This window comes from Podarcis vaucheri (assembly GCF_965113315.1).
Source record: "Podarcis vaucheri genome assembly, chromosome: 9".
In the NCBI taxonomy this organism is placed as follows: domain Eukaryota; kingdom Metazoa; phylum Chordata; class Lepidosauria; order Squamata; family Lacertidae; genus Podarcis; species Podarcis vaucheri.
In genome coordinates, this window is record NC_138767.1 from 8,037,042 (window position 1) to 8,061,042 (window position 24,001).

Sequence of the window (24,001 nt, forward strand, 5' to 3'; positions counted from 1 at the left end):
AATGGATTAGAAAGCACATTGGGTAATTATTAGATTGTCTCTCCAAAATAGTTAATGCAGTATTAAAAAGAGGGTGCAGGGTGGCTTTCTAGTGAACGGTCCTTATATGCCTAAACTCAACATAAGATAACCAGAAACGCAGTTGTGTTTCTTTTAGACTAAGGTTTACATCGTTGGAGAGTGAAGTGGTTTCAGGATCTCCACCTAAAGATTTGTGCATGCATTGTGTTTCCTATAACACACCTGCATAAAACTCATTGTTTGGCATATTCTCACTGGAGCTGGAACTGCACAAACCTCCAATATCCTGCAGAGGAGTTCACTGCCCTTTTGCTCCACCTAGTTAGCTAGGAGAGAGCTTAACCACAAGCCCATGTTCAGGTGTCGTGCTGAGGCAAATCTTGGAATAGCTCAGGGCTTCTTCACACTTCCGCTGCTTCCTCCCCCAGGGAAAACTGTTCTTCAGTGCTCAGTTGGAGTAAACAGCAGTTGAGGGTTTGCCTGGATTGCCATTTGTTCTGATCCATCACTAAAGAGTGGGGTTTCCCATGGAAAGGAGCAGGACGAGGGGAAAAGTGCTGTGAGTTGGACCCATCCTTTCTAGGCATGGCCAGTGTAGCATGCTTTTTTCCCCCAGGGAGTACTCAATGGCACGCAGTCCTGTCACTGCTTTTGTTGTTGTTAAAAAGTCTGGCACTTACTGTAACAGCTTCATGGTGAATACTGGCATCTGTTTTTCTAGGAAAAAGGCACTGGACACAACACAAGTGGAAGTGTGGACAAACCCTCAATCAAAAAAGACTTGGGAGGAGCAAAAAGGCTGCCAGCTCCTTTCCAGGAGTCCCCATCTTTGCATGGTCCCAGTAAGCCGTAATGTGGCTTGCCATGATTTGTCAATGAGGTTGCTGTGGCATGGGAAATCCTCTCACTGATATCTTCTCTGGGGTTGTGTGGCCACTGCAGATAGCACCAATCTCGCTGTCATATTTTCTGCCATGTTGGAGGACCACTATAAACTTCAAGGCCTTGGGGGTGGGGGTGGGCTAGGGTTGACTACAAACCGACAGAGGGGAATGAACAGGTCCAGCTCCCACTCCCAAGGCCCTGGGTGGGTACTTTATGACTAAGGAAACTATCCATGGCTCTCAGTCATGTAGTCTTTTCTCTCCTGCTTTCTGAAAGTGGTAGCCAAGTGCTCCATATGGTCATTCGCAAGAATGAGAAGGCTGATAGAACCTGAGCCTATAGAGGAAACAAGTAATCAAACATATTGAGCCTTTTTCCTATGAATGATCTTCACATAGCAGGGTGGTTCCCCCCCCCTTTCCTTTTTGCTTTCAAGCATCTAGCAAGCCTCAAAAAAATGAAAAAAAAATGAAAAGCTCTCCAGGATTATATGGTTGCTGGGCTACCGAATGGGTTGCTAGTTCCATGGAGAGTTCAGGACTGAGATGACTGGTTTGTGGCAGGAGAGACTTGCTCACTCTCTTCGATTAACAGCAATTGAAAGTATATTTGTTTCTCAAGAGAGCACAACTATAGTTCCGTTTTTGTTTTTATGTTTGCTGTTGTTGCATGAGTTACGGACCATTTGTTATTGACCTCCTTTCTCGGTTGAGTTGGCAGATCCTCAGTTGTATTGCATTGCTTCTCATGCTACATTTATTTCAACTGAAATTAAAACATAAATGGGATCTCCCCAAAAATGCAGTGAAGACCCACCCTTTCTGCAGTCTCTATACTTTCTGATGCTATTAAGAGAATTGAGACCTGTGGTCTGTCTTGACCGGAACTCCCTCAGGTAGAACTGTTGCTTCAGCAGCCTGTGGCTGAAGGGTGCCCAGCCACAACCTTCATATATTCCTCACCCCCCTCAAAGAAGTGTCTGTTATTTTAAAGGGCAGTTGCCCCACTTCTTAACCAGTCTTCTAAGATGTGGAGGCATGGAGTGCTCTTGCAGTTGGCAGCTTTTAAACTGATTGTTTTCCCCCAAAGGCAGGGAGGGGAAATAAAATGGCAGCCCCCGCGGTCAGTGTCCTCCTCCCCTGAAAGCAGCAGCCGCTGTTTGCCACCTGCAAATGGGGGGGGGGGAGGTTGAACTGGGACAGCTGCTTTGGTTTGGCCCTAAAAGGTTCCAGGGTCTCACTTACAAACCTGTATAGGAGGAAGCAGTTCCTAAGTGCTGCTATTACTCTTAAAATAATTACTTTGCCCTCTCCCCACTGCAAATTTTCCAGTCTCAGCAGAGCAAGGAAGTTCTTGCCTCCCTTTGGTCCCCGCCTGTTTGGGCTTGCTCTCCTTCAGAACCTTGTTCCCAAAGACAGTCACTTTGCATTAATAAACTGCAAAGGAGGATGTTGTGAAGCCTAACTCTGTACCAATCACTTTTCCCTCTTACAGGTTTCTAGGGATGTCCAAAATAATCAGCTGTCTGCAAAGAGCACTTGTTGGTGGCAAAGCTGTATAAGCCTATATTTTATGGTGATTAAAATTTGATATAGTGCAGGCAAATCAATAGACTCGCAGAGCAGGATAGTCATTTGCAACAGATGGAACTAAAGAACAGTGCTTCTATTTCTGCTTTATAGTCTCTTTGTCTATTAGGCTCACAGGAACTGTTCATTAATATCCCCTTGACCACACGGATGTCATTTGGGAAAAGATTTCTTTTGGTTTTGCAAAGTCAGGAAACGGCGTCTTCCCTTCGGTCTCTCCCTTGTGGAATTGTGGCACCTTGTTCTAGATGAGACTTTGTTCTCTTTTCCCTGCTATGCCCTCACTGGATCCCCCAGCTTGCATTGAACCCCTTTCTCTGCATGTACTTACTGTAAGGTCCAACTATGTCACCCATTTTGCTGGGTGCATTGTACTTCCCTTTTCTTTTTGATTGCGCTCCATCAACCAGGGGTGGGGAACCTCAATCCCAGGGCCCAAATGTGCCCATCCAAGACTATTTCTCTGGCCCTTGGGACTCTCTCCCCTGGCCTCACTCCTCACTGCTCCATGCTCTCCTAAACTGATTTTGTCCAGCCGGAATGTGTCTTTGAGCTTATATACTTTATCTTGTTTGCTTGAATGGAGGAGCCTGTGGGTGTGTAGAAAACTCAGATTTTGTGGACAAAATGTAAAGAGACACATCCACTGCTTCCCTGCCCACCACTGCCATATGGCCCTCTGAAGGGGGAATGTTGCCCTTGGGCTGAAAATGTTTCTCCACCCTTGCTGTTGTGTGAGAAGAGAGGGAATGAACAGGACTTGAGTGTCTCCTGTGGTATGAAAGAGAGTGAACCTCCTTTTTGCAACTGAGTGTCTGAGCAGGGCATCCAAGCAGCCATTAGTAGCATGTGTGTTGGGCTGGAACCGCCTTCCCAACACTGCTGCTCACCTGGGCAGTGGTGAGGTCAGGCAGGGGTGCTGAGATGAGTGCCAGGCTGGGTGTGCCGCTCCCCCTGGTGATCCTGCATATCACAGACCTCATAGCACCAGCCAAGTGTCTGGAGGACACTCTCCACTACTGGAAGGGGCCAGACTTTAAAACTTACATGTCACATAAAATCAGGTTGTGAATAGTTTCCTAGTGTTAGGCTTTTCAAAGCATTCTACGTGGTTTTGTCATGATCCTTACAGCTCGTAGAATTGTACTTTTGAGTGGGGATTGCAGAGGCTAAGTGGTGAATTGCCTATGGCCACCTAGGAGGTGCATGGCAAAGGTAGGATTCAGGTAGGTGATTCCTGGCTCAATGGTTATGCCACTGTGCCACATGCTACAGGCAGCACTAGGCTCCTTATGAGCATGAAAAGCATCCCAGCACACCAAACCAGCAAAACCAAACTGCTATTTATTGTGCATCTGCTTCAAGTAGTAGTACAATTCACTCACATTTTAGTGGAACTTTATTTCTGAACTGGCATCATTGTGAGAATGGAATGCATCCCTGGAATTTGTCTCCAAGTGTGGCAGGAGGTGCTTGATATGTCGGCTGCTTATCTATTTAAGCCTTTCTTATTCCCACCTCTCAATAAACACACACGGACTGCCAGACAGGTGGAATGGCAGGAATGGGCACATATGTTGATCCTCCCATTCCCTCACCCCCCCCATGAGCAAGGTAATAGTTTGATGTTCTTCTACAATGGTTTGTGCTGTTTAGCCCCCACGTGCCTGAGGAGCAAGCATGGCTTGTGCCAGCCTTAGGTCTTGGCGTAAGACCCCAGGAGCTGGGGATTCTGGCAAGGAGACGATGCAATTGCAGATCCTGGCTGCAAAGCTTCCCCTGTGGCAAGCTGGCTTTGCAGAAATGGGTCGAACGGGCTGCAGATGGAACGAGGGGACAGCCCAGGCACCTGGTGTTTTGCCGGTTTCCATGCATCCCTTAACAACCTTTACTGGCAGAGTTTGTATTCAGCAAGGGGAGTCCAGGGAGGTGACATGATCAGGACTAATTTGGGTGATAATAGCCCTATGAATTTTTAAAGCGGTGCCTTGGAAGCCATAGATTACCCACTGCCATTGTAACATCTCCCCGGGGGTTGGAGGAGGGTGTGTGTGGCTTGAGCAGGTGTAGTTATGGGCTCCAAAACTTGAATTCACCCTGCATGAAGCTGCCTTTTAGTAGCTGTCTAGGAAGTTTATAGCAGTGGAGGCTGCAATAGACAACAAAAGCCGGCCTTATTAAGAGGATGCATATCTGAAACCCCATTCATAAGGAGGGACTATATGTAAAGGAGGGCAGGCTTATGAGGGTGTTTCGGGAGGTGTGACCTTTCTCTCCCTCCCATGAAGAGCAATGTCTGCCAAAATACCCCTCCCCCAATGCACCCATTGTGCCCAAGATCAGTTGCTTAATATTTCTTCAGTACTCTGCACACCTAGTGGTACCACGTGATTTATTCCTTGAAAGCATTTTCACTCCACTTTTCAGCTTACAAAAAACCAGTAGTAAAACAATCCCTGTCCTCAAGCTTACAGTCTAAAAGACTTGTGCAGCAAGGAAAAGGATGGGTTTGGAGGAGAGGGAGAAGCAAGCACAAAAACCAGATCTCAAAATTAAAGGTTTTAGGCTCATGCAGGAGGGAGATTCTGTATAAATGTTTCACTGTGAGACAACCCCCTGCACATATAGAAAACTAGCACTTCAGTTTAGGAAAAGATCTTCCCCATGACATTGTCATTTATATTAATCGGATGCAGGAAACTTGGCAAGTTTAAAAACATCCCTCTGAAAGAGGATGCAGAGAAAGACTTTCATTCTCTTGTCTTCCTTTGTGGCTCATACATTCTTACATGCCAGTCCTAACTATTTTTATTTGAGATAAATGGGAATTATTTCTTTCTTTGTGCGTGCTTCTGCATGTTTTGGACTGTGGTTTGAGTTGTTTATCTGGTGCATTTGAACCTTATCCACCCTCTGCAACATCCTTGGGAATCCTGTGGCCCTACAAATGTTGTTGGATTCCAATGGGAGTGTTTTGGAGAGCCATGACCCCCCTATCCTTTGCTCTTAAGGACAGTGTTTTGGGGAGTTCCACAGTAATTTTATCTTCTCAGTACTGTATAGGTTAGGCTGATGGACTCATTTATCTGAAGCCATCCAATGAGATCTATAATTGAGCATTTGAACCCTGGTCTCCTTTCCAACACACACACACACACACACACACACACACACACACACACTCCACGGCATTGCTTCTAGTGCTGGCCTTTAGCCATGTAGTTATTTATTCAAAATCCTCCAGCTCTTTCCTTGCCTTTTCCCTGTTAGTCACTGAATTTTGTGTCCCTCCATATACTCACAATATTGTGTTAACACAAACACCTCCCTTCCTCATTTGATAGACTCCTGCTGTGAATAACTAAAAGGGGATGTGATATGTCTGAAGACAAGGAAAGTTGCTTCCTGCCCATTGGCCTCTTTTGGAAGAAAGCCAGATGTCCTTTTTTGTCTAACTAAAATGCCTGGCAAGTTCCAAAGGACATGGCAGAGATGGATGTTGGGATGGGTGGGCAGGAGTGCGGGGAGAGGGGTGGGCAGAAAGACATTGAATCCAGAGAGGGTAGCCCTGCTAGTCCGTTGTTAATAAGGACACCAGAAGAGCCCTACTGGATCAGGCGAAGGGCCCCTCTGGTCCAGGATCCTGTTTTCACAGCCGTCAGCCAGATGCCTATGAAAAGCCCAAAAGCCTATTGTCATAACTCATGTTCAGTCTTTTTGTGTTGGGTCCCTGTACACCTCATAGAGGGGGCTGTGGCTAAGTGGTATGCAAATAGCTGAAATAAATAAAACAAGCAGAATCTGAGTGCAACATTTGTGCTCCTCAGCAACTGGGATTCAGAGATATATCGCCTCCTATTGTGGAAGTAGAACAAAGACATTGTGGCTCATAGCCAATGATAACCTTATTCTCCATAAATCTGCATAGTCTTTCCAAGTGATCTGGATTGGTGGCCATCACTGCATCCTGTGGCAGTGAATTATAGTAGTAGTAGTAGTAGTAGTAGTAGTAGTAGTAGTAGTAATAGTAATAGTAGTTATTGTTGTTATTTGTTGAAGTACAACTGTGCTTTTAAAAAAAATCATAGCTTGTTTCCTGTAGCAAAACCAAACAAGAGCCCTGTGGCACTTGATGTTAAGCATGAACTAGGCCTCCTTTGGATCAGGTGTGCGCTCCCTTTTGCACCAGAGATGCAGGTCAGTCATAAAAGAAACCATTACCTTTCTGGCCTAGGAAGTCAGGTGGCACCAGAGGGCCAGCATGGTGCCAGCAACTGCTATAATGCTCTTTGTGATACTGCCTCCTCTCAGCCTGGTAATATATTTCAGAGAAAGTCCTCAACCTGAGCACTTGATAGCCATAAGAATTTTGTTAACCATGAAGCAACACAAGACTCTTGTTGTTCGTGTGTGTGTGTGTGTAAGTGTAAGCAAGAGAGAAAAAGAGAGAGAGAGTCTAATTGTGGTAGTTTGGTTTCTGTTCCTGGAACAGATACCATTATCTGAAATTTGCTATGAGTGCTTAATTAGACATAACATGGACACATTTGAAGCACTGATTCACAAAGCATTTTTGCTCATTTTTGTTGGAGGGAGGGTTTTTCCTTTTTAAGCTCTATCTGTCTATTTACAGATCTCAGTGTTCTGTTTGTCTACCTCTGAATGACCAAGGTTGCAACCATGTGTTCATTTGCTTGGGAATAAGCTCTGTAAAACACAATAGGGCTTCCATCTGAATCAACATGCATAGGTTTGGGCTATAAGAAATGGAAATCCAGCTATTGCCTTCCTGCCATTTTCAGCAAATAGTTATTTGTTTCTTAATAAAACTGCTTGCCTCTTGAGTTGGAACATCCACTGCTTCTGATACTGTGTTCTGTGATCTTCTCTCAGTAAACTCACTTACTAATACCTGCCTAGGATTATCTCTAACCTTCTTTCTAAATGGCTAATCCCTTTTCGTACCAAAGTTTGGAATGGAGAAAAGAGGAACAAACATATTCCATTGGATTGAACAAATGGAGAGGGCTGGATTAAAGACTCCTGCCAGTGGAGACTTGGGGCTCTTTCACTTTCAGGTACAATTAGCTTTGCAAACGGATGCACAGGCTTCCGTGCTGTCCAAGCTCATTTTGCTGTCTGTCCCTCTCCCCCCTCATTTTGCAGGACATTAACATGGTGTCGCTGCACTGTATTTTCATGGTGGAAGTTGGAAATGTGGGGCTATTCCTTCCATCAGTCCCAGTTCTAAATAGTCTGTGCTGGATTGGACACCCTGCAGAAATGCACGTGTCATAAAAATAACACACACAACCCCATATCCCACTGTGCAATGGGCAGTCCTCTGGCTGCAGGGCTGTGTGGTCCAAGCCCAATGGAAAGATGGGAAGGGGGAACCAAGGGACTAAAATCTCCTCTCCTTCCTCTTGCAGTCTGTTGGACTTCAGATGTGAGGTGCAAGCACAAACTTACTTGCTTTTACTTTTTACTTGCTATAATGTTGTGGCTTTGTGATTTAAAGAGGCTCGTGAGAACAAGTTTTGAGCCTCCACACTTCAGAATGAAGGATGATCCATGTTTTATTAGACTTTTCCAAATACACAATTAGTGCTCCTCCGATAGCTACATTGTATCCTGTCCAGGATACACTTAAATGTCTTGCTTGGTCATTTTTAAAGTTATCAATGGCAGCAGCAGCTGACATGTGGGGAAAGTTAAGGTTCCTATTGCTGCAAAAGACTGAGAAATGTGCTCTTGGGTTTATGCAGGGAGGCGGCAAAGACCTCTTGTCTTGAAAGATTGCCTTTTTCCAATCCACCTGGCTGCTCTCATCCATTATAGTGGTGCAAAATATATTTGCCTAGACTTTCTGATGGACAATTAAGTTAGTAAAAAGCAAAAAGGGAAAGTTAGCAAGAAACTCAGTGGTGCTGGAACTTGCAGTGTGAAGACCAACTGGACTGCGATGTTCAGTGAATATTGGGGTTATGGGAGAATCCAGAGCATAGGGAGAAACAAACAGAAGTCAACATAGCATGAAATGTCTGCTCAGGAGGTGGCTTCTACAGGTTCATTAAGGGTAGTAGAGCAGATGCCAGATAAAGCCATCTTACTGGGAATATCTTTTTTAGTTCTTGTGGAGGAGCCCATGGAGCAAAGCAGAGTAGTTTTCATAGGACCATGGACAGCTCATAGTGAACAACCTGCTCTGAAAATGATGGAAGTAAATGAGGCCTTTGGAGCAGCTGCCTCCCGTCCCTCTCCTATGTTGCATCCTTCTTTGGCAAAGTAGAGTCTCATAGAAAGTCCAACCATCTAGCTTGAATATGAGAATATCTCCTGCACTATGATCCTCTTTGCACTGGCGAGGTAGTGTAGGAGGCACTTTGTGGCTCAGGAAAGGGTATCCATGAAGGTCCTGGTGGCCCAGGTCATAGGAGCTGGTTCAGTGGGCATCCGCCTTGCCAGCCTTAGGTTCAATGGGCCACTGATCACCAGCATCAGGCTCAGAGCCAGGAATTCAGCTGGCTTTTCAGCCAGTGTTGCTATAGTCTGTGGCTTGATCACTGCTGGAGCCTGGAGTCAGGACAGGAGAGCTCTCCTGCCGAAGCCCAAATAAAATGGAACGGAGTTGTGCAACTCCTGTTCATTTCAACCAGGCCTGAGTGGGAGAACTGCCTGATGTTTTTCACAGCCCTGTAATTATATTGTGTGTGTTTGGAGGGTCCCCATTTTGATTTCCAATTAGGCTTGGTCCACCTTTGGAAACCCAGGAGAATAGACAGATGACAAGCGTCCCATTTCTTGGCACTGTAATGTACACGTCGAGTCCTGGATCTCAGAAAGCTCCTTTGTGACCATATCAGGCATTGTAGTATGGAGGAGGAGGAGAAGGAAGTCTCAGTTTCTCTGTGTGAATAATTACTATTTTCTCATGCTCAAACACCTTAAAGAAATGGTTGAATGGATTTTCTTCAAAGCCCCAGCAAGATTTCACCCACGGGCTCAGAAGCAAGCATGAGAAATTTTCAGCCTCGGGGCAACGGCTCGAGAAAGTTTATACGAGATGGAGAATAAGGGCTTAAGTATGAGTGTGCCATTTCAACCTTAAGAGCCGTGTCATGGTGGATGGGCTGCAGCGTGCTTAAGAAAAAATATGTGTTTTTCAGATCCAGTGTTGACTTTAAAGACTTCTGAAGTTCAGAGGACTGCAGTGGTGGAAGAAATCCTGAAAGCAAGTGTGCCTTCACAGTAGTTTATTGTAGAATTATTATTATTTTTAAAAAAGAAAATACAAGGAGAGATCATAGGAATCAAGTGATGCTTTTCAAAAGAAGCAAGCACTCTGCATCTCAGGTAAATTGTGTAGACTTAGAAACATGGAGGTGCTGCCTCATTCTGAATTGGACCATTGTTCCATCTAGCTCAGTATTAGCTACACTGACTGGCAGGGACTCTTCAGGGTTTGTGGAGATGTTGGGAACTGAACCCTGATGCTTTACTGCTGAGCTATGGCCTTCCCAGCGTATCATATCAACCCTCCCCCTTTATATATGCACCTGGTAGTGCAGAGCCCAAATGCTCTCTAGTGTCATTTTTGTTTCGAAATTGTTGTGGTGGAGAGGGGTATCCCCTGGAAAACCAACTTTCCAGTGACTAATTTCCCCCTCTCTCTGTTTCAGAGAACGTGTGTGTGTGTGTGTGTGTGTGTGTGTGTGTGTGTGTGTGTGTTTCTTCCCTGCAATATGAGGTTTTGTGCTACTAACCTATCAGGCTTACCTATTTGATGATGTCATAAATAGCAAGTGAAAGCTCCTTAGAGTTTCAACAATGCTCCCTGTGCTGGTCACATGGACGATCTCAGAGAAGACTGAGAGGTTATATGATAGCAGTCTTCAAATATCTATAAAGGGCTGTCATGAAAGACGGTGCAAGCTTGTTTTCTCCTATTCCAGAGGGCAGGGCCCAAATCAATGAATTAAAATTGCAATTCATTAGATTCTGACTAAACATTAGGAAGAACTTTCTGGCACTAAGAGCTGTTTGACAGTGGAATGGACTCCCTCAGAAGGTGGTGGACTCTCCCTCACTGGAGGTTTTATAAGCAGAGGTTGGGTGGCCAGCTGTCAAGGATGCTTAAGCTGTGATTCCTGCATTGCAAGGAATTGGAAGGAACTATTGGGTCCTGTTCAGTGCCACAATTATATTATTCTATGAATAAGGGAAGAGATGCGGGTGGCGCTGTGGGTTAAACCATAGAGCCTAGGGCTTGCCGATCAGAAGGTCGGCAGTTTGAATCCCTGCGACAGGATGAGCTCCCGTTGCTCAGTCCCTGCTTCTGCCAACCTTGCAGTTCGGAAGCACATCAAAGTGCAAGTAGATAAATATGTACCTCTCCGGCGGGAAGGTAAACAGCATTTCCATGGGCTGCTCTGGTTCATCAGAAGCAGCTTAATCATGCTGGCCACATGACCCAGAAGCTGTACGCCGGCTCCCTCGGCCAGTAAAGCAAGATGAGCGGAAGAACCCCAGAGTCGTCCGCGACTGGACCTTCCTAAGGGAAGTGACAATAACATGCAATAGAAAGTGTGAGAACCTTCCTGCAAGGTCCATTCTGTCCCTCACCCCACCCCAAAAACAACCCAGGACAAAAAGGGCAGGTTGCCTTCCACGTTCTCTGTCAACCCTGCTCAATTTCCCAAGTCTGTTGACCCTTACAAACCTCTCACTTATTGTCCTGTGCTCTGGGACAGGCCTAACTCTGTCCCTCTTCACGTCCAGTGCCTGAATCACCAACCCAATGTCTGCTAATGGTTGCCTTACTCATTTCATTTACTTTTCTGGTGGGTCCCAGGTTTTTATGCCTTTGGATCTGAGAAAAATATGCATCCACACTGTGCTGTCCATTGCAAGTGTCTACACAGGCATAACCTGCTGGAACAGCCCACCCCACAACATTCCTCTCTCCACACCAAATTTTAGCTGCTTCTCTTTCAGCTTAGGAACACAGGAAGTTGCAGGATACTGGAGAGCACCATGTTGGCTGCCTCTAACCTACACTGACTGGCAGCAGCTCTTCATTCTTTTAGGAAAGAAATGCTTCCCTGCCTTAGCTGAAGATGCTGGGGATTCAGCCAGATCCCTTTAGCATGCAGAGCATGTGCTCTACCGGCTTCTTCACAATACAGAATTTAATCTCTTGTTTCCTTCCTTAAATTTTTAATATCAATTGCTGCTTTGATTTAATACCCGGCTTCCTCTTTTTAACTACGAGTACTTTTTGTTCATAAACGGGAGGAAATACCAAGCACTGCTGCATTACTGTTTATGTGGTTTCTCCTTTTATGATTCAAAGCAGGCGTTGCTGTTATTTCTGTTAAAAACAAGGCAGACCTGCCATGCATGCAGACACATTTCATCAGGTTGCACTTTCATCTAAAAGAGCTAGGTGCCCATTTCTCTCTGTAGCCAAGACAATAAGCTAGGCAGCCTCCCAGTTCAGAGTGTAGGCATTTTAAGCCCTGGGAGGGTGTATTTTGAGTAGAGAAGTTGCAGGACAAAAGAGGGAGCTTAGCCATTTCTGCTCTTTCCACATTCAGAATCTTCCAGGGTGTCCCCAACCACCCTCTGCACAGCTAGGATTCCAGATATATGTTTACAGAGTTGCAAATCCACCTAGAACCTGAAGGAGCCTCTCCACCCCCATCGTTCAGCCTGGACACTGAGGTCCAGTGCTGAGGGCCTTCTGGCGGTTCCCTCGCCGCGAGAAGCCATATTACAGGGACCGGGCAGAGGGCCTTCTCGGTAGTGGTACCCACCCTGTGGAATGCCCTCCCACCAAATGTCAAAGAAAAAAACAACTACCAGAGTTTTAGAAGACCTCTGAAGGCAGCCCAGCTTAGGGAAGCTTTTAACGTTTAACAGATAATTGTATTTTAATATTTTGTTGGAAGCCACCCAGAGTGGCTGGGGAAACCCAGCCAGATGGGCAGGGTATAAATAATAAAGAATAAGAATAAGAAGAAGAAGAAGAAGAAGAAGAAGAAGAAGAAGAAGAAGAAGAAGAGAAAAAGTAGCCGGAGAGCAATTCTGAGTGGGAAAATGGATGGCAATGGAGATACCGGTACATCCCTTTTCCCCCTGAAGCTTCTCTGCTCAAAACTGCCTCAACCCTTGGCTGTTTTTGCTTTGTTTTCTTCTTACAATTTTTGCTTGGGGTTTTCGTTATATGCATGCATATGGAAAGCAGACCATGGGTACAATATGGAGAAGTTGAGTAATGAAAGAAGAAGAGAAAGCAGAAGCTGCATGAGTTCCAGTGTGGCCAGTATGAAGGTGGTTGACTCCAGTTCATAAGGGTTTTAACTAAACCTTCAACAGAAAGCTTGTATGCCTACATTAGATCCCTCCTCACCCTGGCTATCAGGAATTTCATATTGGGGGAATAGCATTGCATTGGGTGGGCAATTTTGGTCCTCACATATAACAGCACACCACCTGGGATGTTACCAAGAAGCTCAGTTCAGCTGGATCCCTGAACGTGGTCCGAAACATTGCACTTGTTTTGGCTTCACTCTGAGGAAGGGTCTGATGCTAGCACAAGTAATTACAGGGAGCTCAAGCCAAATATAAATTAAGCTTCATCCCAGTATCATTTATTCAGAGGAAACCCCAGTGGCTCCTGCCAAAGATCTTCCCCAGAGTCACTGCTGAACAGGGCAATTTCTCCTACAATATGCAATCTATGCAGTGGGATCCCTTAAGTATAAGGCCTAATCAGTCACCAGAACCTAAGCCATGTTGAATGCAGGTATAGTCCCTTGTTTAGCACCAATCAAGTATAACATAGTAGTTGAAAAACATATTCATTCCAGTGAGCATTTCCCCCAAGTAATCTGATTGCATACACTTACATTTCCTGGGATAGTGATTACCTCTTTTAAAATAAACAAAAAAAAAAAGATATTTTTTTTTTTTAAAAAAAATGATTTTCAACAAGTTAAAAACACAACACAGAAATTTCTCCATTTCCACCCTGCTCCCTCCTGGAAGAGATGGTCAGATTATTGAGTCCTGCCATAGTGTTGTTTGTGAACGCAATGGGTGCCAGTGTTAGTTAGAAAATTTTACAAAAGGGTACCATATTTGAATAAAGTCATCCACATCAAAACATGCACCCTTTCTGTCATTTTGGTAGGCAGAAACAAACACTGAACACAGGATTCCATCACCAGATCATAACCCAAGATCAGCAAATCAGAGTAAGAATGTATATACACCTACCATCTCAGCCATTCCCATGAGACAGTCGGTTTCAGTCTTCAAGCATAGAAGTTAACATTAGGAACAGCAGTCACTCTAAATCCAAAAGGAATCATTTTAGTAAGGAATAATTAATTCTGTTTGCCATGCTTCAAGCAAGAACTCCCCAGTTCTTGGGGGTCAGGGAATGTAACATTTGCAACGTGTTCTGGGTGCTTTCCTGCTTGCCCTTTTCCTTCCAAATGAAAGAGGCAAGTCCACACATGTCCTATATTGTAATTATGACATTTTGTGTTCTGTGCTAGTTGCATTGATTTGAGAACTCTTGGTCTGGGGAGTTATTTAGAATTGATGGGAGTTGTTTAAGGGGGGGACAGAAATGAATGTGAAATCAGAAGCATTACCTTTCTTGCATTCAAAAAATGGTGGGAAAGTATTGGTGTTTGAACTTGGAACATTTCAGTATCTCAGTCTTCAAGCAAGATAGAGCATTATGGTCTATTTTACATTGTTACTCCTTTGCTGAATAAATGCGTGTGTGAGAGAGGGGGTTGACACAGGGCTTGGCATTATGTTGGAGAATTACATCATCATAAATGCATATTACCAAATTTCCGTGTGGTATCTCAGCACTAAAAGGTATTTGTGTGTTATATCTTTACTTACCATCTTGATCACTGGTACAGAGGTGAAGCTGGCAATGGAACCTGAATTGCAGAATTGTGTCTTGAACATGTGCACCAAATTTATTTCCAGTGTTTCAAGGAATAAGAAGGCAAAGTATCCCTCCATGTTCATCATTAGTATAATAGATGCTGCACTGCATGCCATCTGTCACGCATTTCATAAGAGCCAAGCAGTCTCCTTTAGCATTTCTGTCATGCTAGACTCCGTGGCTCCTTCTGCTAAGTATTACTAAGCAGTGCAGCAGTGCTATATTTTATGATAGCAGCAACATGCAGAATTGGGGGGGGGCGTGCTTTAATATGTCTGGAAATGCTCAAACTGTCACGGCGCTGATGATGATTGTGTGATAAATACACTTGTATCTAGCAGTGAGAGACTGACATAAAACTGGGGGAAGTGGCAGTGCAGCCGACGAGTGTCAGCTAAATGAGAGATAGGTAGACATTTTCGATAAAAAGGGCCCTCTGTTCAGATATTAGACAGTTTGTTGAATTCTGTTGGCAACAGCGAGACACTAATCTAAGCACGAAGGCAATATTCCCGCGAGTAAAGGATGAAGACGATGGGTGACAGTTAAAAGCAACCACGCTATCCCTGCCGCGCTGTCAAGATGCAGGACTTGTTATGAAGTAAATGAGCAGGAACTTGGCTTGAGGTTCAAAGTCTTGTAAGTTTCAGAAGAGGCCTCAGCTGCCATCCAGCCCAACCCAGTTCTCTGCATTACAGCAGGATTCCCACCTACACTTAAATTATTCATTATGAGCCTCTATCCCAAAATTCCCTGAAACTGTACGCTGTTCAGACACACGTATATCAGTATAATGCATTTGTCAGCAGGATGGTGCAGTTTTATCAACAACCTAGGGAGATCAAGGAGGCAGGATGACTAGCTTTCCTTTTGGTTAAAATCAGCTGTCCACTTTGGTTAGTAGTTTCTGGAAGAAAAAACAAGGGTCTTCAGTATTGGAGGCTAAAACTTGAATGTCACTTCTATAACCCACCAGAAGAGTAGGCTGAACAGCTGTCATGTTTCGGAAGGTTTCTGGACATTCTAACAGTGAAAGGGAAGCATTAGTCTTAGCGTTAAGAGCCTGTGCTGCTACTGCAGGAAAAATGGGCAGGTGATTTCAGCTGAGAGACTGAACAGAGTAAAATGATCCTTATTCTTTCTTTTGGAGTGTAAGTGTATACAGTCTTAAAATACTTCAGCTCATCACTATCCAATTTATCATTTATTAGCCAATGAAATTGATGGGCCACAGGTGTAAGAAGAGGAAGTGCTAGTGCAGGAAAATTATAAATTTAATTGTCACAATATGTGCTGGATGGCTTTTACGATAAATAACACAAATTGACGGAGGACAGTTCAGTCAGTGATTGCTAGCAGTTGTATTTCTGATTACAAAATTCAGGGGAAGACTTTGTTCCCATCATGCCTTGCTTATGAGCTTTCCAGGTCACCCAGCTGGCTCCTGTTAGCAGGTTGAGCTAGATGGAATCTTGGTGTGTTCCACTTGGAGTTAATGCTATTCTTATGAAAGAACATCCTTATACAAGATATAGGGCAAGATATAGGGTTTCTCTGGGTTGCAATGGGGAGAGAGGCAAGGAGGTTAAGAGGCAGGGGGGCTTTTGGTCAGGAAGTTGGGAAAACCAAGCAAACATGGGGAAGGGGATGTCTGAATTGATCCTGTTGGTTGCAATTAATCAGCAGTAGATGTACGCAGAAACCAAATAGAACAGATGTCCATCTAATTATGCACTTAGAGGTCAGCAAAGCATAAAGTAATAACATTTCCCGAGACACTCCTTGAGATAACCTGAAAACCTCATTGCTGATATATGTTGAGATTTACTCAAAGCAAGAGGGCTATGCATGGGAGCTGTTTCTTTGGCTTCCTTTGTTTTGGATTTTGGATGTTGCTGAAAGACAAAGGAAATAGCAAAACATTTTAACAAAAGGGAGTCATCAACTGTTAAGAATATCATGGGGACTTCTGAAGAATGGGATGTGGGGTTTTTTTATCTGTCTAGAAAACAAATGAGTTCCTTTTAACATGCAGAAGTAAGATTACAAATGTCTGTGTTGGAAAGGAAATTATTTGTCACCCTTTTCACTCAGGCAAATCCACTCTTTTCACCCCTACTGCATCCTAAGCCTGCATTTGTGATGTTGTGTTCCAGGCTTCTGAGGCTGAATTTAAAACATCTCCTTACCTAGAGAGTTTGGTGTTGGTCATGATTTTCAGGGTGTTTCCTGAGCTAAGGAGAAACTTATGAGAAGATCTCTGCCCCTGTTCTTAGTGTTTGCATGTGGTACAGGAGTGGTCTGTTGAAAAGGGTTAGCTGATCTTAGAAATTGCAGTAGGTGAAGGCAGTTCATGGTGTAGGCCAGGAGTTGCAGTACCATGGAGAGCTCCAAGTGAGTCTCTTGCTCTGACAAAAGTTGAAAGCAAAACAAGACTTTTTAAAGGCTCTGTCTCCAGACTATCTCTCCCAGACTCTGCCTCCTTGTGGATAACTTAGCTTCTTAAAGGGACATCCCTCTGGCCTGAAGATGAGCACTTCTCCGGCTTTCCATAGCCTTTTGTCTGGTGTGCTTCTAGCACTGCTGGACTACTAAGGTATTGTACGTGGTATCTGAGGGAAAGATGCCTGTGAAGTACTTGAGTCTACAGCCCTTGGTGCTAGGGAGATTGTTCTGTGGACTCCCGTTTGTCAGCCAGGGAAATACGCTTTTCTCACAGTGCATGAATGTCAGGTCACCTGGGAAAATAACATTTCCCAGAGCTCCTGGTGCCAGGAAGACTTCAGGTGTAGGAGGAGGAGCTGATGAGAAGAGACAGAAAGTCTCCTGCTTCCTGGGATGTGACCTGCAGACTAGATAGATTTAAGTCTATTTCGTATCTATGATTCTAGCATGTTATTTTTGTCTGTCAGCAGCTTCATTGTTGCCAGTTATTAATATTTTTGACCTAAAGTACAAATCCCTCCATGGTAGAGATTTGAAACAGCATTGTTGCATCAACTTAGCCTCCCCCACCTCCCCTGGAGAAAAAAAAATTAGACCATTTAATTATATGACATCCTCCTTGTTAGGATGGGCTTGGGATGGGGCTCATTAAAGAACAAAATTGCTTGATAACAGCAGACGTGGTGCCCGTGCTTATTACAGAGAGATGATTATCTTAGTTAATTTGAAAATGGCCTCGGTGCCAGCAGGTGAACACGAAGGGAAGGGAAGCCTGTAGCCCTCTCAAATCTCTACAAATTGTTCTTGGCTTTGATAGAATAATTATGAGTTAGGCTGTGCCAAGGTGGGGCTTCAAAACTGAGCTGTCTCTGGGATTGCATGTAAATGAATAAGTTCCTCGTATACAGAACTGAAGAACCAGACATTACGGATTTCAGTCTCCACTGTTCAGATTTCCCCCCAACCATACCTGCTCTTCCTATCCTCTACTGTTAGAGGCAGTTGCCATGGATCAGAAGCTTGTGGGCTTCCCATGAGCATCTTGTTGGCCACTGTAAGTACAGGATGCTGGACTAAATGGATCCTTGGCCCCATCCAGCAGGGATCTTCTTCTGCTCTTATTTTGATGCTCTCCCTTTTGCTGCAAAAGCACACAGCCTGGATGAGGGTCTGGGTCTCAAATTCAGGTTCACGCCACATCTCTGTTCTGTGTCACATTGCTGCCACACCTTCCTCCTCCATTTACCTAGCCACAGAAGGAAAGTGGTAGCAGGCTATGGAAGGCTGCCTCGGGACAGGAAACGGGTCTCTCCCCAGGGGCAGTTGACTTCTGAGGCATCTTTTTTCCTGCCAGAGATCATGAGGCTTAGCTATCAGCACCACATTCCTGGCATAAAACACTTCATATGTAAATTGCTACCAATGTGAATGCCCCATGGTGCCTCTGCTGACTTGAATGAGATCTCACTGCTTGCTGGCCCCTCACCCAAGGAAAGACCTTCTAGGCTGTGGGAGGGACACCTGGGATGGTGGTACAGTGGCAACAATTTGAAATGTTCTGGTTCATGTCAAATCAGTCACTAGAAAGAGCCCTTCAAGGCTTTTTGAGTGATCAACATACACATACTAAAAATACTGGTGATGGATTAATCAGTTGATTGAAATGCAGTGATTGGATTCAAGCAACATAAGAGCATAAGAATAGCCTGCTGATCAGGCCCATCTAGTCCAGTATCCTGTTTACACACTGGCCAACCAGGTGCCTATGGGGAACCAGCAAGAAGTATTCAAGCACAAAATCCCTCTCCCCTCTTGCATTTTCCAGCAAGTGGTATTCAGAAGCACTGCTGCTTCCAAGTGTGGCAGCAGAACATAGCTAATAGCCATTGATAGTCCTCTCTTCCATGAATTTGTCTAACCTTTTAGAGCCATCTGTACTAGGGAAGAGATAGTTATTATATATCACAAAACTCACAGAGACCTTGTATAAGGAAAAGCGAAGGGGAAATCCCAGTGGGTGGACCTTAAGCCCAAGCTCATCTACCCACGTGTGGATGCTCCAGAATTTGCATAGAGAGCACAAATCCATTCACATCAAGACCTAATATGGTGTTCCATCCGCTATCCACTTTGAGCATAGAATTCCTCTTGGAATAGAAGCGAATGGAGAATGCTGTCCCCGGAAGCCATCAGAGCTATAGAACGTTGGCTGAGAAATGTCCAGATAAAACCATTCCAAATTACAAGAAATTCAATCAGCTTCAAAAAGTGCAGAACTTGAGTTCTGGGCTGCCACAATTGTGACTGGCTTCTGTACCACCACCCTCACTGTTTTTTCCCTTTTTTTTCTTTTTTAAAGAATTCAGAATATGAGCATCTCTGAGCCTGCAGGTTCATTTGTAAATTATGCATGTTTGTAAGGATTTATACATCCATTTAGTTTAATTTATATTCTGCCCCATCCTCATGGCTCAAGATAGGTAATGATGCTGTTAAAAACCACATAAAATACACTAAGTTGAAAATTAAACACAGACTTGCTTGCTTCACCTCCATCACCAAATGCTGAACCAGCAGAGAAAAGTCTCACATACATGTTCACTTGGAGCAAAGCCTTAGTTTGCTCTGTTGGACTTATGTCTTGAAAAGAGGACATTGGGTTGCAGTTCATGATTACTTCTGAAAGCTGCTCAGGTACAGCTCAGGTGAATCTTCCAAAGGGGAAGTAAGTTCTGCAGATAACAAACCTGCCTACCTGTGAACACCTAACCACTGTAGTTCATTCATTGGTAACCTCAGACTGGATTTCTGGAAGGCATTCAATGTGGGGCTCACCTTGAGTCTGGTCCAGAAGCTTCCTTCTAGTGCAGAATGCTGTGGCTAGACTGGTGATGAGACCAGATTACCATGGACACATGACAGCAGTGTTAAAAGAGTTGCTCTGGCTTCCTATCTGCTACTGGGTCAGGTTCATGGTTCTTCTGTTAGTATACAAAGCCCTGGACACCTTAAGGACCCTCTTATCCTATACAGTCATACCTCGGGTTACAGACGCTTCAGGATGCGTTTTTTGGGTTATGGACTCGCCTAAACCCAGAAGTACCAGAACGGGTTACTTCCGGGTTTCGGCGGTCACGCATGCACAGAATCCCTAAATCACAACCACTGCAGGTTGTGAATGTGCCTCCCGCACGGATCACATTCGCAACCCGAGGTTCCACTGTATGTTCCAATTGTATCTCAGAAATAAAACTAAACATTGTACAAAACAGGTCATGAAAAATATGCTAAAGGCCTAGGTCAGGTGTAGAAAGCATGCCCCTGCCCCAAGGTTTGAACTATCCTTGCACCTGGTCCAGAAGTTCCAGCTGGTGCATAATGCTGCGGCCGGACTGTTGATGGGGATATTTGCCAGTGCATAACTTCACTGCTTAATATGGCTACCCATAAACTACAGGGTCAGGTTCAAGGTTCTTGTATTAATTTACAGGGCCCTTCACAACATGGGACCAAGATACCTCAGGGACCACCTGATCCCATGCTTCATGGCCCGATCAGTGTGCTCTTTGGTGGAGTTGGCAGTCCTCCATAAAGCGCAATATTACAAACAGTGTAGAACAACTTATTAGGCTAGCCCTTTCCTTGCTAAACCTCAGGCACAAGGCTGAGACTTTCGTGTCCAAGCAGGCTTTTAAAGGTAGTATTTGGTTTTATGATTATGATTATGTATTGCCCCATTTTCTGTGCTTTGTTCTTATATACACTACTGAGAAATGTGAACTGGCAAAGAGATGCCATTAAAGAATACAAATAAAAAGCCACTCTAGCTATCCCATTGCAATGGCTCTGCCCCTCCTAGCATCATGTTTATTTGAAAGATGAGTGTTAGAGGGGACAAGATGGAAAGCAAGAGTCTGAATATCCCACAAGGCCAAGAGACCCGTTTTTGTTTTGTCTGCAGCTGATTCCACTGACTTGGGAATAAATACCCCTCTGTGGGGCAAAACCCCGTCATCAGCCTAGTTCACCCATGCCAGCTAATTGTCCTCCGAATGGCTTCCATTGGGAGGCTGGAGAGTGGTTAAAAAAAAAAAATTCTAGAGAAGGGAAAAAAAGAAAGACAAACAAATGAGCTTCGCTTCTTGCACACAACAAAACTCCAGCACGTCGACCCCAGAAATAAAGCCAAACCTTCTCTTGTCACTGACTGCTTATTATTCAGGTATCATTCGAATGCAGTTTTCTCCCTGTTCAATATCACTTTATAAACCACGTTGCATGTGCACTGACCCTCGATAACTAAATAAATCCCGGTTGTAGCTAGACAAATAAGCAACAGTGCAAATATACGAGGAGGAGAGAGACCAGGAATTAAAATCAATCAATCGTTAAATCCATGCTCCTCAGAGGAAATGAGGAGGATGAAGGAAGAGTGGATACACAGCACATTTGTTGGGCAGAGAGCTTTAGTCTTTATCTTCTGAGTTGGTGTCCCGCCATCACAAGTTTGCAGATAAGGAGCTGTACTTTGGAGGGAAGGAAGGGAGAAAGGAGAAGCAGAATTGTCCATCTCTGACCCCTTTTCTTCAGAGATTGGCTAGGTATGTTGTTGTTGTTTAGTCATTTAGTCGTGTCCGACTCTTTGTGACCCCATGGACCAGAGCACGCCAGGCACTCCTGTCTTCCACTGCCTCCCGCAGTTTGGTCAAACTCATGCTGGTAGCTTTGAGAACACTGTCCAACCATCTCGTCCTCTGTCCAACCATCTCGGCCTCCTTCTGCTTGTGCCCTCCATCTTTCCCAACATCAGGGTCTTTTCCAGGGAGTCTTCTCTTCTCATGAGGTGGCCAAAGTATTGGAGCCTCAGCTTCACGATCTGTCCTTCCAGTGAGCACTCAGGGCTGATTTCCTTCAGAATGGATAGGTTTGATCTTCTTGCAGTCCATGGGACTCTCAAGAGTCTCCTCCATCACCATAATTCAAAAGCATCAATTCTTTGGCGATCAGCCTTCTTTATGGTCCAGCTTTCACTTCCATACATAACTACTGGGAAAACCATAGCTTTTACTATACGGACCTTGGCTTGGTATACCTTAGTACATTTCTTTTTTTCCTGTTCTAGGGGTTCAGAACCAACCCCACTATGGAGGCTGCTGCAGTTAGGTGGCAAACCACATGTCTTGCATTTATAACCTCCCAGTTTATTATATGGCAGACCCAGCAGTGGAAGTGTTGCTCCCATAACTGACAGCAGCAGCCTAAGACCAGATCTCATGTTCTGCTGTCTGTCAACAAAGCAGAACCTGCACAAAAATCAGAGTATTAATTACTAAGTAATTACTAAGTGTGATATATAACAACCACTAACTATGGAACAAATGTTTGTTTATTTGATCTCCCCCCCCCGTTGATTACATATGTTACATAATTTTTTAAAAACCAATAAAGCATTAAAAAAAAATCAGAGTGGGAAGGAATTTCTTCCCAACCCATCTCAGTCATGTTGTTTGCTTCCATGTTCGAATCTTCTTTTCATACATTGGATCTTCCTTCTTCTTCTAATGTGGTAAAGCTCGCCGAGAACACTATAAATCATTTTTTAAAAGATGATCCTGGAGGATGCATATATACAGCATTAACAGCCTTCACAGTTCATTTTGTTTGCTGCATACAGTCACTAAGACATTTCAACTTGCTGGCCTTTTTAAAATAGTAAAACAAAATAAAAATACAGAGGGAGGTGTTGCTGTTACATATTCCCTCTTGCGCTGTTCTTAGGGCCGCCAAGATTTGAATTTGAAAATAATCCCTGGGAAATGGAGCTCCAAAGCAGCCTCAGAACTGGCACAAAAACTGGATTTTGAATGTTGCACACTCTTGGGGGGTATGAAAAAGTGCTTGGTGGGATGAAGCATGCCAAGTTCAGGGATGTACTCAACAACAAAACCAAAGGCTTTGTTGAGAGAGCTCTAAAGTTTACTGGCTTTCCATACCTTGATAATGACTACCAACTAAAATATTTCCTCCGGAAGAGTTGTTAGAGTAGTGTAAGTGGAGAGGGGTTGCTAAGATCTGACTACTCTGGGTTCCTAAAGAATACTTGGGATTCATTTGTTAGGCTACAGTTATCTATCTGCTGGTAAACCTCAAGGTTGGATTATTGCAATGGGCTTTCTATGGAGCTCCCTTCGAAAATGGTTTGGAAATTTTGACCACTGTAGAATGTAGCTGCCCAACTGTTCACAGATTCAAGGTGAACGGATCACGAGAGCCAGTGTGGTGTAGTGGTTAAGAGCGGTAGTCACGTAATCTGGGTAACCGGGTTCGCGTCTCCGCTCCTCCACATGCAGCTGCTGGGTGACCTTGGGCCAGTCAAACTTCTGTGAAGTCTCTCAGCCCCACTCACCTCACAGAGTGTTTGTTGTGGGGGAGGAAGGGAAAGGAGATTGTTAGCCACTTTGAGACTCCTGAAGGGGAGTGAAAGGCGGGATATCAAATCCAAACTCTTCTTCTTCTCTTCTTCTACTTAACACCAATTCTGTGAAGGCAATACAGGCTTGCTGTTTGCTTCTGAACCCAATTCAAAGTGGTGGCTTTGAGCGTTAAAGATCTTTGTGGCTCAGAACCCCAGTAGCTTCTGGGATGCCTCTTCTAATATGAGCCAAGAAAGACCCCTAGTTCTTCATCTAGGCCCTTCTCCAGGTCCCCCTCTGGGGTTGTCACTAAAAGGGAGAAATCCTTTTCAGTTGTGACTCCACCATCTGGGGATATTTTTTCCTAAGTATGCTGTCAAAGCTTCCTGTGGTTGTTATGTGAGTGGTTTGGAGAGCAGCATAATCAGGGCCAGCCTGCCTACGAGGCAAGGTGAAGCGACTTCCTTTGGTGGCAGGATCCTCAGCAGCAACAAATTCATCCTCCCAAGAACACATCACATGTAGATCTTCACTCTTCCCCCTTGTTGCTGTTGTAGATCTCCAGCTCACTTCTTCCCTGTTTTTTTTTTGGGGGGGTGTTTTTTTGGGGAGGAGCATTTTTTTATTTGTCTCAGGCACCAAAATGACTTGGGCCAGCCCTGGACACAATA

General features: G+C 44.4%; 1 protein-coding gene across 4 annotated transcripts in view; it reads left to right on the top strand.

Moving 5' to 3' along the window:
* CTNNA2 (catenin alpha 2) overlaps positions 1–24,001 on the top strand; it is a 417,182-nt gene that overhangs the window by 284,467 nt on the left and 108,714 nt on the right. The gene's annotated exons all lie outside the window — the stretch shown is intronic.